General features: G+C 40.3%; 1 non-coding gene across 1 annotated transcript; it reads right to left on the reverse strand.

Moving 5' to 3' along the window:
- Positions 1 to 5,776: 5,776 nt before the first annotated feature.
- On the reverse strand, positions 5,777 to 5,884 carry LOC112745918 (small nucleolar RNA R71). The gene has a single exon (XR_003173823.1). It is a non-coding gene; the product is annotated as a small nucleolar RNA R71 (small nucleolar RNA).
- Positions 5,885 to 16,905: the final 11,021 nt, after the last annotated feature.

Consider the following 16,905-nt stretch of genomic DNA (forward strand, 5'->3'; position numbering starts at 1 on the left):
TCCAAGTCAGAAGGAAACCAACATCACCAGATTTGACAAAACCTACATACTAATCCATGTTTTAATCTATTTTTTAATTTATATTTGTTCTTCATTATCTCAATCTTTTGTACTGTCCTTTACATGGGAAGCACACACAAGGATAAGCTTTTCTATTGAAACCAAACACTTTTCTACCTCCCTCGATGCTTCCTAATGGAACTTGAACAATTATACAGTTCATCAATTTATGAAACAAATGATAGGATGCCATAGAATATATAAAAGAGATTAATTAATAAAGGATTCACCTCATGCTTGAACCGCTCGAAAAATTCTCTATGAACTTGATGTGCTTGCATACAATTCAAGACTCCGATTGATGCTAGGAAAGCTACGGTCTAGATGGGATAGACCCTTCAAGGTGATAGCTGTGAGGCCGTATGATGTAGTTGAAGTGGTTCACCCTTCTAATGGAATAATATTCAAAGTCAACGGGTATAGGGTGAAGCCATATCACACACAACTGCACAACAAGGAGGTGGAAGTGTTCCTTGATGATTGAATTCTTGACGGTTTAGAATTTCACTAATGAAATCTCGTTGTAAAGTATAGTTTCTAAACCAAGCAATAATCCTTTCATACAAAAAGTTGTTTGTCACTAGTACAAACCCCTAAAATTTATAAACCGAAGTATTGGACCTCGGGTCGTTCTCCCTAGGAATTGTAATGAAGTGTTTTGTTATTGGTTGTGAGTTATTTTTGGGGTTTTAATAAGAAACATGAAAGATAAATGGCAAGAAAGTAAACTAAGGCCTAAAAAGGTCTTGGCAAGGGTTGCGCACCTTCTTCAACTTCAATATCAAGCTCCTTGGAAGAGTGCTCCATGAGACTACATTCCCTTGGACTTTCAACATCTCCTAAATCTTCAACCGCTTCTTCCTTTTCTTCAATGATTATAGCTTCCTCTAGTTGCTCCAATACAAAATGGCATTTCCCATCCCCCACCGGAGTTTCCAATCTCTCCTTCATGCTTTGCTCTTCTTTTGCGGTTCCACATGTGGCTACGGAAGCACCTCGAGTATTCAAACATTGGTGGGCTAAAGTGTGCACCACCTTAATCAAATTGGTCACAAACTCAAGTGTATCCTGCTTCATAGCTTCTTGTCCTTGAAGTAACAAAGTGAGAGGATCGTCTATTGGGGCTTGGGGTGGGTAGGAAGGTTCATCGTTTTGGAGAGAGGGTTCATGGTAGGAAGGTGGTTCTTCTTGGTAAGGGTATGGAGATGGTGAGTATTGAGGTGGTTCATGGTAGTAATCTTGATAGGGTTGTGGTGGTTCTAAAGGTTCTTGCTCATAATGATCACAAGGATGTGATATGGGTGATTGGTCATGTGGTGGATATGGATCATAGGAAGGTGCTTGGTATGGAGAGGCTTGTGAGTATGGTTGAGCATCATGTTGAGGATAAGGTTCATAGGCATATGGTGGTTGATTATCACAAAAAGGGTCACCATAGCCATTGAGTTGACATGCATTAGGATGGAAATTATACCTATAAGTATCCGGAGGTTGTTGCCAATAGGAGTGATCAATTCCTTGAGGCTCCTCCCATCTTGGAGTGTTCCATCCTTGGTACATGTTGGCATTGAAGTTCACATTCCCTACAATACAATTAGAGCCAAACTCATAGCCAAAGTGAGAATTCATTATGGAAAAACAAAATAAAACTAACAAAATCTAGTAGACAAGCAAAAGACAAACTATTTACACTATTCACATATGTACAATAACCAATAACATAACACCATTGCAAATCTCCGGCAACGGCGCCATTTTGATGATTGAATTCTTGACGGTTTAGAATTTCACTAATGAAATCTCGTTGTAAAGTATAGTTTCTAAACCAAGCAATAATCCTTTTATACAAAAAGTTGTTTGTCACTAGTACAAACCCCTAAAATTTATAAACCGAAGTATTGGACCTCGGGTCGTTCTCCCTAGGAATTGTAATGAAGTGTTTTGTTATTGGTTGTGAGTTATTTTTGGGGTTTTAATAAAAAACATGAAAGATAAATGGCAAGAAAGTAAACTAAGGCCTAAAAAGGTCTTGGCAAGGGTTGGTGGTCAAGGATCTCTATCCTAATCACTAACCACAATATGAGAATTGGCAAGGATTAATCTCATTAAATCATCCTCTAACTAGTAGTAAAGGAAAGTCAAATGAGCTATGTCAATCCTAGTCCATAAGTCCTAACTCTCCACTAATTCAATTAGTGAGAACTAGAGTCAATGGATCCCAATCATCAATTACTTGGACATTAGTAACTCAAGAGTTCCTAAGTTACCTTTCCAAGCCAAGAACATAAAACTCGACTCTAAAATCCAACCAAGTATTTTCTCAAATACTTGGAAGGCACAAAAGAAAATCATAGTAAATCAACAACAAGAATTAATTCTAACAACAATCAAATGTAAAGAATTAACAACAATAATCAAGGAAATCACAATTATCATGAATTACCTCAAATTGCATTATTGAAAGAAAATAAAGAGAACAAGAGTATCTCAATTACAAAACCTAGAAACAAAATAAGAGAAATTACAACAAGAGAATAGGGATAGAGAGAAGAACCAAAGTGTAGCAACCATCAATTGAAGGTAGAAGTAGAAGGAGACTTGAATTAAACCTAGAACTATGAGATCCTAATCAAACCCTAATTCCTAATCCTAATTCTAGAGAGAAGAGAGAGCTTCTCTCTCTAACTCTAACTACTTCTAAAACTAAACTATGACTAATGATTAAAGTATATCAATTCCTCTTCAATCCTTGGCTTAAATAGCATCAAAAATGAGTTGGATTGGGCCCACAAGGCTTCTAAAATCGCTGGCCACGTGTTGCATTAAGTGAGTCATGTGCCACCAATGGCGCGTCCGCGTACCGTGCGCGTGCGTGCCCCTATGCGCGATGCAACTATGGCAAATCTTATATCGTTTCGAAGCCCCGGATGTCAGCTTTCCAACCCAACTAGAACCGCATCATTTGGACCTCTGTAGCTCAAGTTATGGTCAATTAAGTGCGAAGAGGTCAGGCTTGACAGCTTTTTGGTTCCATCATTTATTCATGAGTTCTCAAACTTTACATGCTTTTCTTCGTTCCCTTAATCCAATCTTTGCCTCCTAAATCTGAAATCACTTAACAAACATATCAAGGCATCTAATAGAATCAAGGTGAATTAAATTTAGCTATTTTAAGTCCTAAAAAGCATGTTTTCACTCTTAAGCACAATTAAGGGAGAAGTTATAAAACCATGCTATATCATTGAATAAATGTGGGTAAAAGTTGATAAAATCCCCAAAAATCAATACAAGATAAACCCTACAAATGGGGTTTATCATTCCTCCTTGGGGATGTCCCAAAAGACAATCATTGAAGTCATGCCCGTCTAACTTAAGGACGTTAAAGAAAAGTGCTAGGTGGGAGACACCCCACCATGGTAACATCCTTCTAACTCTTCTTCTCTTTTAGCATTTGTTTATTGAATTTTCGCTCTTCTTAGTTAGCTTAGTGATAAACCACTATTTTATAGTTTATCTTGTGTTCAATTGAGTGGTTTCATCAAGTCTTTGCACACTTATTCATACGAATTGCATGATTTTACAACTCCTTCCTAGTTTTGTTCTATGGTTGGAAACATACTTCCTAAGCCTTTAATTTGTGTATTTTAATTCCCCGTTATACCATTTGATACTGTGATCTATGTGTTCAGTTTTTCAGACTTTGTAAGGCAGGAAAGGCTTAGAGGATGGAGAGGAAGCTTGTAAAAACGGAAGGAGCACAAGAAATAAAGGAGACAACCAGGGAGCATCGACGTGTACGCATTGCTCACGCGTGCGCGTGATCTGGAGATTTTTACAGTGGCGCGTGCGCATACCTGATGCGTACGCATGGATTGAAGATCCGCTAGACGACGCGTACGCGTGCTCGACGCGTACGCGTGACACGCGATGATGACCAGCGCCCGCATGCGCGTGCTTGACGTGTACGCGTGACATGCGCGATCTGCAGAAATCACAAAAAATCCTGGGGGCAATTTTGGGCTGAGTTTGGACCCAGTTTCCAGCCCAAAAACATAGACTAGAGCCAGGAAATGAGCAGAGACTCAAGACAGATTCTCATTAGCGTAGTTTTAGTTTTAGTTTTGAATCTTAGAGAGAAATTACTCCTCCTCTAGGTTTTCTTTTACATTCACATATTTTTAGTTTTATGCTTTTGCTTTGGATATTGAGAAGAGTCTTTACCTCCGTTGAAGTTATTATTCTAGTTTGTTTTCTTATTCTCTTACTCTTCCATATCCTTAATCTTTGTTCAGAGTTACAATTGGATTATTTTTAGAATTTATTAATCAAAGGATTACTTTTACTTTAAATTAATTTGTAGTTATTGTCTATCATGTCTTCCTTCTACTCCCTTTTTAATTCTGTGCAAGTAGTTTTCATGTCAATGGAGTAGACTCCCAACTTGACTTGGGGGTTGATTAAATAGAGACCCTAGAGTTGGAATGCTCAAGTGATTAGTTAAATTGAAAGTTGTTGGCTAATTCTCTATTTACTAATGCTAGACCTTCCCAAGGGAGAGGACTAGGATTTGCGAATAAGAGTTAGCTCAATCACTTGACTTTCCTTTATTTAGTAAGGGTTAATTAAGCGAAAATAACGACCTCTTTATACTACACTTGAGAGAATTCCAACAAGGATAGAACTTCCAATTAATCATTCCCCCAGGCAAGGCTTTTTATTCTGAATATATAAATCTCTTTCAATTTTTATTGCGTTAATTTACAATTATTTATTTCCTGTTATTCAATTCTCAAAAATTCTCAGAAAACTCCTGATTAATAAGATAGCACCCTTCTATCAACTCGTTGGGAGACGACCTGGGATTCATACTCCCAGTATTTTTATTCTAATTTTGTGACACCCTTTCTAAATTGATAAGCGGATTTTAGCTGGTTAAGAACTGTACTTACAACACTATTCTTATATTATAAATTCTTAATCGGCCAATTTCTGCTTCCACCAATTTTTGGCGCCATTGCCGGGGAGTTGCAATTGTGTGCTAAATTATTAGTTAGTGTACATATTTTTAATTTTCGCATATTTTATTTTATTTTATTACCATGAGCTATATGTTTCTTTCATTGAATGATGCATTCGTTGCCTGATCCGAGCTTAGCCACATTTGATCCTGAAATTGAAAGAACTCTTTCACGTATTAGGCAAGCTCGACGTAGGTTAGCCTCTGAGGGTGGTGAAGTGATTATTATCGATTCACCAGTCTCATCTGAGGGCGAATATGAAGCGCCATCTGAGGAAGAAACAAGCTCTATTTCTACTAATTTGGCTGATTTGTGTGCAGGTAATATGGCGGAACCTAGGAGGATTACTCTCCAGGAAGCTAGAGCCCCCAGACTTTACTCTGCAACCGTATCAAGTGCGTCACCCAAATCTGGCTGCAGATTTTGAACTGAAGACTGCATTAATCAACTTGATGCCCAAGTTTCATGGCTTACCTGCTCAAGAGCCTATCAAGCACCTAAGGGATTTTCAGACAGCCTGTTCTACTGTCAGGCGTCATGGTGCAGATGAAACTTCTATTCTGCTAACTTTCTTCCCGTTTTCTCTTGAGGAAAAGGCGAGGGAGTGGTACTACACTCAGCCTGAAGCGACCGTTACTAACTGGGATACACTCAGGAGAGAATTCTTGGAAAAATACTTTCCAGCTGAAGTTACAGATAGACTAAGGAAAGAGATCTCTTGCATTATTCAAGGCGAATCAGAGACTCTTTATGAGTATTGAGAGCGCTTTAAGAATTTTCTGGATGCATGCCCCCATCACATGATTGATAAGTTGGTGTTGATCAGCTACTTCACTCAAGGCATGAAGCCTCGGGATAAGACCACATTGAATGGTGCAAGTAATGGTTCTCTGAAAAAGTACAAGACCACAGATGAAGCATGGCAACTGATCAGTAACCTAGCTGAGTCCACTCAGAATCATAGACACAGGAACAACCACCCCAAGGTTGTTGCAGAGGTTTCCTCTAGTAGTAAGACTACTGCTTTTACACAAGCTGTATGTGATATGACCAACCTACTGAAGCAGATACAGCTAAATCAACAACAACTTTAGCCTCCCTCACCACAACAAAGTCAATAGTTGGTTCCCCAAAGAGTATGCGAAATATGTGCTGATTACACTCATTACACTGATGAGTGTCCGCAGCTCCAACAAGAAGACAACACTGTAGCAGCTACTCATAATTTCTATGACCATCCGAATCAAGGATACAATCAACAAGGCAGTAATTACAGCCAAGGTGGAAACCACAATCAAGGTTGGCAAGACAACTCCAACCAGGGGTGGAGAGATAGTTCCAACCAGGGGTGGAGAGATAATTCCAACTAGGGATGGAGGGATAACTACAACAGAGGAGGCAGAGACAACAATGGAAATCAGAGGTGGAACAACAACAACAGACAGCAAAACCAAAATCAGCCTTACAGAGTACCTCACCAAAGGCAGTCCCAAGCGCCTCAGAACAACCAACAGAAGGTCCCTCAGATCACTTACCCATCTTCCTCTCCTAATGACGAGTTGCTTCACTCTCTTTCACAAAGACAAACGACCATGGAAAACACACTTACTGGTCTGACTTCTGCTATACAAGCTCTCATCTCTCAGATGGGATCGTCGAGTACCTCCAACACTCAACCTTCAAGCTCCGGTACAATTCCTTCTCAACCTATACCCAACCCTAAGGGTGGCATCAATGCCATCACTTTGAGGTCCAAAACTACACTATAAGAGAGGAATCATGAGGAGCCAAGCTCAGAGGAAAACATACAAGTTGAAGGCGTTGTGGAGGCAGAGAATGATGAAGAAGAGGATGTAGTACAAGACTTGGTTGAAGAAGAAGTAGCTCAGCCAAGGAATGGTACGCCAAAGGACGCAGAAGCTGCAAGTGGCGCCATTCCTATCCCATTTCCACACCTTGCTAGGAAGTCCAGAAAGCAAATGGAACTAGACCTTAAAATGGTAGAAATATTTAAAAAGGTTGAGATAACCATTCCACTTTTTGATGCCATTCAGCAGGTACCTAAATGTGCTAAATTTCTAAAGGATTTGTGCATCCATAAAGATAAATTACAAAATTTAGAAACTATTTCTCTAGGTAGTTCCATTTCTGCATTGGTAGGTGATATACCTGAAAAATGTAGTGACCCAGGTCCATGCATGGTTACTATTACTATAGATGGTGTAAAATTTCCTGAATGTATGTGTGATTTAGGAGCGTGTGTTAGTATAATGCCATTGTCTGTATATGATGCTTTGAGGCTCCCTCCCTTAAAAAGGTCGGCAGCTCGTTTTGTTTTAGCAGATAAAAGCATTATCTTTGTGGTTGGAATTGCTGAGGATGTGCTGGTGTGCATTAAGGGGCTCACATTTTCTATTGACTTCTATATTTTGGAAATGCCCCCTAATGACTCAGGAAAACCATCATCCATGCTGCTTAGAAGGCCATTCCTGAAGACTTCAAAATTCAAGCTGGATGCCTTCTCAGGAACTTACTCTTTTGAGATAGATGGCAGAGCAGTGAGCTTCAATCTGGATGAAGCTATGAAGCATTCCCCTGAAGATCATTCCATCTTCCAATGCGACATCATTGATGAGACGGTAGCTGCAGTTCATCAGGAGAAAGTAGAAGAGAGGCACATGGAGCAAGATGCAAGTGTGGGGACACCCCTTGGACAAGATGAAGACACGTTACAACCATCACTGGCTCCAGATGATCAAGTGCCTAGCCATGAACCGAAATTGGAATTAAAGCCCCTTCCACCCCACCTCAAGTATGCTTACCTTGAGGATAATCAGAAGCTCCCAGTTATCATTGCAAGGGAACTCACTTCCCAACAGGAGGAGCAATTACTTAGTATGTTGAGAAGACACAAGAAAGCAATTGGGTGGAGCTTGGCAGATATAGTAGGCATCATCCCTCAAGTTTGTGAGCACAGAATATTTTTAGAAGAGGGAACAAGACCTGTCTGTCAACCCCAAAGAAGACTGAATCCCACCATCTTAGAAGTAGTCAAGAAAGAAGTGACCAGGCTACTTGAAGCAGATATCATCTACCCCATCTCAGATAGTGAATGGGTCAGTCCAGTACAAGTGGTGCCCAAGAAGTCTGGGGTCACAACAGTAAAAAATGAGCATGGAGAGCTCCTGACAGCTAGAGTGCAGAATTCATGGAGAGTTTGCATTGATTACAGGCGTCTCAATCAAGCTACTCGCAAGGATCATTATCCCTTTCCATTTATTGATCAGATGCTTGATCGCCTGTCAGGTAAATCACATTACTGCTTTTTAGATGGTTATACAGGTTATTTTCAAATTCATATAGCTCCTAAAGATCAGGAGAATACTACTTTTACATGTCCCTTTGGAACGTATGCATACAAAAGGATGCCTTTTGGCTTATGTAATGCACCGGCTACTTTCCAAAGATGCATGATGAGTATCTTCTCAGATCTTATTGAGAATTGTATGGAAGTTTTCGTGGATGATTTCAGCGTATATGGTGATTCATTTAGCCTTTGCTTGGATAGTTTAGCTAGAGTATTAGACAGGTGTGTTAGTTCAAACCTTGTTTTAAATTTTGAAAAATGTCACTTTATGGTAAAACAAGGTATTGTACTAGGACATATTGTATCTAATACTAGTATCTCTGTAGATCCAGCAAAGGTAGATGTCATTTCTAGTTTGCCTTACTCCTCCTCCGTGAGGGAAGTCCGTTCGTTCCTTGGGCATGCAGGTTTCTACAGGAGATTTATCAAGGACTTCAGTAAGGTAGCATTGTGTTTATCCAGACTGCTGCAAAAAGATGTTGAGTTCAAGCTGAGCAAGGACTGCATGAATGCATTTGATCAGCTGAAGATCGCCTTAACTCAAGCCCCAATTGTGAGAGGACCAGACTGGAGCCAGCCATTTGAGATTATGTGTGATGCCTCCAACCATACAGTAGGAGCGGCGCTGGCTCAGCGCAAAGGTAATGATCCTTTCGTAATTGCTTATGCTTCTAAAACCTTAGACGTTGCTCAGTCAAATTACACTACCACTGAAAAAGAGCTTATGGCTATTATTTTTGCTCTGGATAAATTCCGAGCCTATTTACTTGGTACTAAGGTGGTAGCGTAGTCAAAGCATGCAGCTCTAAAATATTTATTAGCTAAAAAGGAGTCCAAACCAAGGTTAATACGTTGGATACTGTTGCTAAAAGAATTTGATTTAGAAATTAAGGATAGGAGTGGTAACCAGAATTTAGTGGCAGACCACTTGAGTCGCCTTGAGCACATTAAGGCTGACTTCACTCCTATCAATGATGCTTTTCCATTTGATAGCTTGCACGCAGTATCTAAAGTAGTTCCTTGGTATGCACTTGTAGCTAATTATCTAGTTAGCCATACTTTCCCTCCTATTTTACTAAGCATCAAAGAGACAAGCTGAAAAGCGAGTCTAAATATTATATATAGGATGAACCATATTTATGGAAGTGTGGTGCTGACCAGGTAATTAGAAGGTGTGTGCCCCAATCAGAACTCCAGTCCATTTTAGAGGCCTGCCACTCTTCTGAGAGTGGAGGACATTTTGGCCCTCAAAGAACAGCTAGAAAAATTTTAGACTGTGGATTCTGGTGGCCTACTCTTTTTAAAGATGCTACTACCTTTTATAAATCTTGTCCCACATGCCAAAGGTTTGGTAATATATCCAAGAAGGATGAGATGCCCCAACAGATTATGCTTTTCTGTGAAATTTTTTATGTTTGGGGCATTGACTTCATGGGTCCATTTCCAAACTCTAGTGGTTACCTTTATATACTGTTAGCTGTAGATTATGTTTCTAAATGGGTGGAAGCAATTCCTACCCGCACTAATGATGCTAACACTATTATCTCCTTTGTTAGAAACCATATTATCTGTCGCTTTGGATCACCACTAGCAATCGTGAGTGATCAAGGCACTCACTTTTGTAACAGGAGACTAGCAGGACTACTGAAGAAGCATGGGATCGTTCACAAAGTGGCAACCGCTTACCATCCCCAGATCAATGGGCAAGCAGAGGTATCTAACAGAGAGATAAAGCGCATTCTGGAGAAGATAGTAAAGCCTCATAGGAAGGACTGGAGCACCAGACTTGTTGATGCGCTCTGGGCGTATCAAACAGCGTACAAAACAACCATCGGGATGAGTCCCTTCCGCCTAGTATACGGAAAGGCTTGCCACCTTCCGATAGAGGTGGAACAAGGGGCTTTATGGGCTGTGCGGGAGTGCAACATGGGATTTGAGAAAGCTGGTGCTGAAAGGAAGCTGCAACTGGCAGAACTGGAGACCCTTCGACTCGAAGCTTATGATAACTCCAGATTATACAAAGAGAAGGTGAAGGTTGTGCATGACAAGCATATCAAGAGAAGAGAGTTCAGACTAGGAGATCTGGTTCTCCTTTACAACTCCAGGCTGAGACTCATGCCAGGAAAGCTGAGATCCAGATGGAAAGGTCCCTACAGAGTGGAGAAAGTAGAGCCATATAGAGTCTTCCACCTGAGTCATCCTTCAAGTTCCAATTTCATCAAGGTCAATGGACATCGCTTAAAACTTTATCATGGTGAAAAGATGAAAGAACACAAAGAGCTAGAGGTCTTCCTATTGGAAGATCCACCAACAGAAGCAGATTGAGCTTGTGGACCGTCCAACTTAAGGACGTTAAAGTAAAGTGCAGGGTGGGGGACAACCCACCATGGTATGATTGTTCTTTTTTAGTCTTGTTTTTATTTTATTTTGTTTTATTCTTAGCTTTACTTTATTCTATTTTTCTTAGTGTTCATGCATATAGTCTGCATCTGCATCTGCATTCTGCATAAAAAAAAGAGAAAAAAAGTGGCAGAGAGTTGCGTGGAAGCAATGCAAAAAGTGTGCCAATCGCGCAAGCATCACCACGCGCACGCGTCCCTCACGCATGCGCGTCATTTGAACATTTGTCACCTCACGCGTTGACGTGCACGCGTGACCTAGGAAAATCGACGTAAAAAGGTGTCAGGCCGAAAGTTGTGGTGGCTTGGTGCAGGAACTGTGCCCGTGGCACAAAGTCACTCACGCGTACGCGTCCCTGACACGTGCGCATCATTTCCAGATTCTGACCATTCACGCGTATGCGTCAATGACGCGCACGCGTCGTATGTTATTTTGGCACACATCCCGAGACAAACAAAGAGTTGTGCGCGTGCAAGGCTGCCTTCGCGCGAGTAGCACAAACACGGTCACGCGTACGCGTGACCGACGCCCACGCGTCGCCTCCCATTTGCGCGACCCACGCGTACACTAATGCATGAGCATATTTCCTATCTTTTCCTAGTGAATTTGCATCTAATTTGTTGAGTTTAATTAAGAATTGATTATATTTTAGCCACTATGGATCCTATTTTGAGTTTTGTGCAATTTTATTTAATTTAGGTAGCATTCGGATGGATTTGATGAAGTTTCTGCAGAGAAAGAGAAGAAGCCAAGGAGATGACCAGCGAATACCGACGCAGACGCATGGCTCACGCGACCGCGTGGAATGGAGGAAATAGCAATGACGCGATCGCGTGCCTGACGCGAATGCGTGGACTGGAATCTACACAAATGACGCGAACGCGTGGACGACGCGGACGCGTCACATAAGCGATCTGCAGAATTGACAGAAAACACTGGGGGCAATTTCTGGGCTATTTTAACTCAGTTTTTAGCCCAGAAAACACAGATTAGAAGCTACAGAATGGACAAATCAAGTGGTCCCCATCTATCAGTTGAAGACTTGTTAATTAATTCGAATTTAAATTCAAATCTTAAATTAGGAAAAGATATTATTTTAAGTTTAATTTTAAATATTAGATTTTAAATTTATTAGGATTAGTTATAAAAAGGGATCTGATCCATCAGATTGGAACTCAGTACATTTTTACCAGAACCCTTATTTTTCTCGGAACCATAAGCAACTAATCCTTCATTGTTAAGGTTAGGAGCTCTGTCTATTTGTATGGATTTATTCGTTTGATCTTTCTAATTTAATCCATGTTTTGATTTATATTTCAATAATTGTTTTCGTTCTTTAATTTATGAATTTGGGTGGAACGGAAGTATGACCCATGTTATAATCGAGTTCTTGTAAAACTTGAAAAAACTCTTTACTTGAACAACAGCTTGAAAACATATTATACTGAATTTCTAATTGTTTGTATTTAATGGGATACGTGGCATATAATCCCCTTATTTTTGGATAATTAGGATTCTTTTGGCATATAAACTAGAAATTGAGCCTCACCCTCTAATTGGAACTAATTGACCAAAGAATTGGCGATTAATAAATTTTAGAGGAGACTAGGAAGGTCTAAGGAATTAGGGTCTAGTCACATAGTTTGCCATGAAATTAAATTTTGCATGATTAAAATAGTTAGTAAGAAAAATAAATCTGGAAAAATAGATAACGCTGAAACCTTAACTGCTTTCTCAATATTTTATTCCCAACTTATTTATCTGCCTACCTTTAATATTCTAAATTTACTGTTTAATGCTTTTGAACTTCCAAACATTATTTTCTGTCTGTCTAACTAATCCTATCAAACACTATTGTTGCTTAATCCATCAATCCTCGTGGGATCGACCCTTACTCACGTAAGGTATTACTTGGTACGACCCGGTGCTCTTGCCGGTTAGTAGTTGGTGCACGAAATTGTGATCTCCAGGCTCGAACAAATCCTGGTAATGGCTCCAAAGCTTGGTGCTCTGATCTTAATTCATAGTTGTCACAACTTCGATACAACTAACCAGCAAGTGCACTGGGTCGTCCAAGTAATACCTTACGTGAGTAAGGGTCGAATCCCACGGAGATTGTTTGTATGAAGCAAGCTATGGTCACCTTGTAAATCTCAGTCAGGCAGATATAAATGGATAATGGTGTTTTCGAATAATAATTAATAAGATAGGGATAGAGGTACTTATGTAAATCATTGGTAGGAATTTCAGATAAGCGAATGGAGATATTTTCGTTCCTCTGAACCTCTGCTTTCCTGCTATCTTCATCCAATCAGTCTTACTCTTTTCCATGGCTGGCTTTATGCAAGGGCATCACCGTTGTCAGTGGCTACATCCCCTCCTCTCAGTGAATAATATGCTCACGCACCCTGTCACGACACGGCTATTCATCTGTCGGTTCTCGATCATGCTGGAATAGGATTCACCCTCCTTTTGCGTCTGTCACTAACGCCCAGCACTCGCGAGTTTGAAGCTCGTCACAGTCATTCAGTCATTGAATCCTACTCGGAATACCACAGACAAGGTTTAGACTTTCCGGATTCTTTTGAATGCCGCCATCATTCTAGCTTATGCGATGAAGATTCCGTTTAGGAGATCTAAGAGATATTCATTCTAGCTTATTTCATGTAGAACAGAAGTGTTTGTCAGGCACGCGTTCATAAGGGAGAAGGATGATGAGCGTCACACATATTCATCACCTTCATCACGTTTTTGGGTGCGAATGGATATCTTAGAAGCGAAATAAGAAGAATTGAATAGAAAACAGTAGTACTTTGCATTAATCTTTGAGGAACAGCAGAGCTCCACACCTTAATCTATGGAGTGTAGAAACTCTACCGTTGAAAATACATAAGTGAAAGGTCCAGGCATGGCCGAGATGGCCAGCCCCCATGGTCTAAGAACTATGCGTTCCAAGATGGTCAAAAAGACGCCTAATACAATAGTAAGAGGTCCTATTTATAATAAACTAGTCACTAGGGTTTACATGAGTGAGTAATTGATGCATAAATCCACTTCCGGGGCCCACTTGGTGTGTGCTTGGGCTTGGGCTTGAGTGTTACACGTGCAGAGGCCATTTGTGGAGTTGAACGCCAGTTTCTGTGCCAGTTTGGGCGTTCAACTCTGGTTTTGGATCCTTTTCTGGCGCTGGACGCCCGATTTGGGCAGAAGGCTGGCGTTGAACGCCAGTTTACGTCGTCAATTCTTGGCCAAAGTATGGACTATTATATATTGCTGGAAAGCCCTGGATGTCTACTTTCCAACGCAATTAGAAGCGCGCCATTTCAAGTTCTGTAGCTCCAGAAAATCCACTTTGAGTGCAGGGAGGTCAGAATCCAACAGCATCAGCAGTCCTTCTTCAACCTCTGAATCTGATTTCTGCTCAAGTCCCTCAATTTCAGCCAGAAAATACCTGAAATCACAGAAAAACACACAAACTCATAGTAAAGTCCAGAAATGTGAATTTAACATAAAAACTAATGAAAACATCCCTAAAAGTAACTAGATCCTACTAAAAACATACTAAAAACAATGTCAAAAAGCGTATAAATTATCCGCTCATCACAACACCAAACTTAAATTGTTGCTTGTCCCCAAGCAACTAAAAATCAAATAGGATAAAAAGAAGAGAATATACTATAAATTCCAAACTATCAATGAAACAGAGCTTCAATCATATGAGCGGGACTTATAGCTTTTTGCCTCTTGAATAGTTTTGGCATCTCACTCTATCCATTGAGGTTCAGAATGATTGGCATCTATAGGAACTTCAGATTTCGAATAGTGTTATTGACTCTCCTAGTTCAGTATGATGATTCTTGAACACAGCTTCTTTATGAGTCTTGGCCGTGGCCCTAAGCACTTTGTTTTCCAGTAATACCACCGGATAGATAAATGCCACAGACACATAATTGGGTGAACCTTTTCAGATTGTGACTCAGCTTTGCTAAAGTCCCCAATTAGAGGTGTCCAGGGTTCTTAAGCACACTCTTTGTTTTTGCTTTGGACCTTGACTTTAACCGCTCAGTCTCAAGTTTTCACTTGACACCTACACGCCACAAGCACATGGTTAGGGACAGCTTGGTTTAGCCGCTTAGACCAGGATTTTATTCCTTTAGGCCCTCCTATCCACTGATGCTCAAAGCCTTGGGATCCTTTTTATTTCCCTTGCCTTTTGGTTTTAAGGGTTATTGGCTTTTTGCTCTTGCCTCTTGGTTTTAAGAGCTTTGGCTTTTTCTGCTTGCTTTTTCTTTTTCTTTCTATATTTTTTTTTTTGCCTTTTTTTTTCTGCAAGCTTTGTTCTTTGCTGCTTTTTCTTGCTTCAAGAATCATTTTTATGATTTTTCAGATTATCAAATAACATGTCTCCTAGTCATCATTCTTTCAAGAGCCAACATATTTAACATTCTTAAACAACAACTTCAAAAGACATATGCACTGTTCAAGCATACATTCAGAAAACAAGAAGCATTGTCACCACATCAATATAATTAAGCTAAGTTCAAGGATAAATTTGAAACTCATGTACTTCTTGTTCTTTTGAATTAAAACATTTTTCATTTAACAGAGGTGATGGATTTATAGGACATTCATAACTTTAAAACAAAGCTACTAACTACTAATGATCATGTAATGAAGACACAAACATAGATAAGCACATAACATAGAAAACAAAAAACATAAGAAAGAAGAACAAGGAATGAATCCACCTTAGTGATGGTGGCGTTTCCTTCTTGAGGAACCAATGATGTCCTTGAGCTCTTCTATGTCTCTTCCTTGTCTTTGTTGCTCCTCCCTCATTGCTTTTTGATCTTCTCTTATTTCATGAAGCATGATGGAGTGCTCTTGATGTTCCACCCTTAGTTGTCCCATATTGGAACTCAATTCTCCTAGGGAGGTGTTGATTTGCTCCCAATAGTTTTGTGGAGGAAAGTGCATTTGAGACATTTCCGGAATCTCATGGTGATGAGCTTCTTGCGCCTCTTGAGCTCCATGACTGGGCTCTCTTGCTTGCTCCATCTTTTTCTTAGTGATGGGCTTTTCCTCTTTAATGAGGATATCTCCCTCTATGTCAATCCCAGCTGAATTGCATAGGTGGCAAATGAGGTGAGGAAAGGCTAACCTTGCCATGGTGGAGGACTTGTCAGCCACCTTGTAAAGTTCTTGAGGTATAATCTCATGAACTTCCACCTCTTCTCCAATCATGATGCTATGGATCATGATGGCCCGGTCTATAGTAACTTCAGACCGGTTGCTGGTGGGAATGATTGAGCATTGAATAAACTCCAACCATCCTCTAGCTATAGGCTTGAGGTCCAATCTTCTTAGTTAAACCGGTTTGCCTTTGGAGTCAATCTTCCATTGAGCTCCTTCTACACATATATCCATAAGGACTTGGTCCAACCTTTGATCAAAGTTGACTCTCCTTGTGTAGGGGCGTGCGTTCTCTTCCATGTATGGCAAGTTGAACGCCAACCTCACATTCTCCGGACTAAAATCTAAGTATTTCCCCCGAACCATTGTAACATAGTTCTTTGGATCCGGGTTTTTACTTTGATCATGGTTCTTGGTGATCCATGCATTGGCATAGAACTCTTGAACCATTAGGATGCCGACTTGTTGGATGGGATTTGTTAGAACTTCCCAACCTCTTCTTTGAATTTCATGTCGGATCTCCGGATACTCATTTCTTTTGAGTTTAAAAGGGACCTCAGAGATCACCTTCTTCTTGGCCACAACATCATAGAAGTGGTCTTGATGGGCTTTGGAGATGAACATTTCCATCTCCCATGACTCGGATGTGGAAGCTCTTGTCTTCCCTTTCCCTCTTCTAGAGGATTCTCCGGTCTTAGGTGCCATCAATGGTAATGGAAAAACAAAAAGCTTATGCTTTTACCACACCAAACTTAGAATATTGCTCGCCCTCGAGCAATAAACAAAAGAATAGATGAAGAAAAAGAAGAAATATGGAGAGGGAGAGGGAGATGTGGTTTCGGCTAAGGAGAGTGTAGAGGGGTGTGT

The sequence above is a fragment of the Arachis hypogaea genome, chromosome 14, assembly GCF_003086295.3.
Source record: "Arachis hypogaea cultivar Tifrunner chromosome 14, arahy.Tifrunner.gnm2.J5K5, whole genome shotgun sequence".
Lineage (NCBI taxonomy): Eukaryota > Viridiplantae > Streptophyta > Magnoliopsida > Fabales > Fabaceae > Arachis > Arachis hypogaea.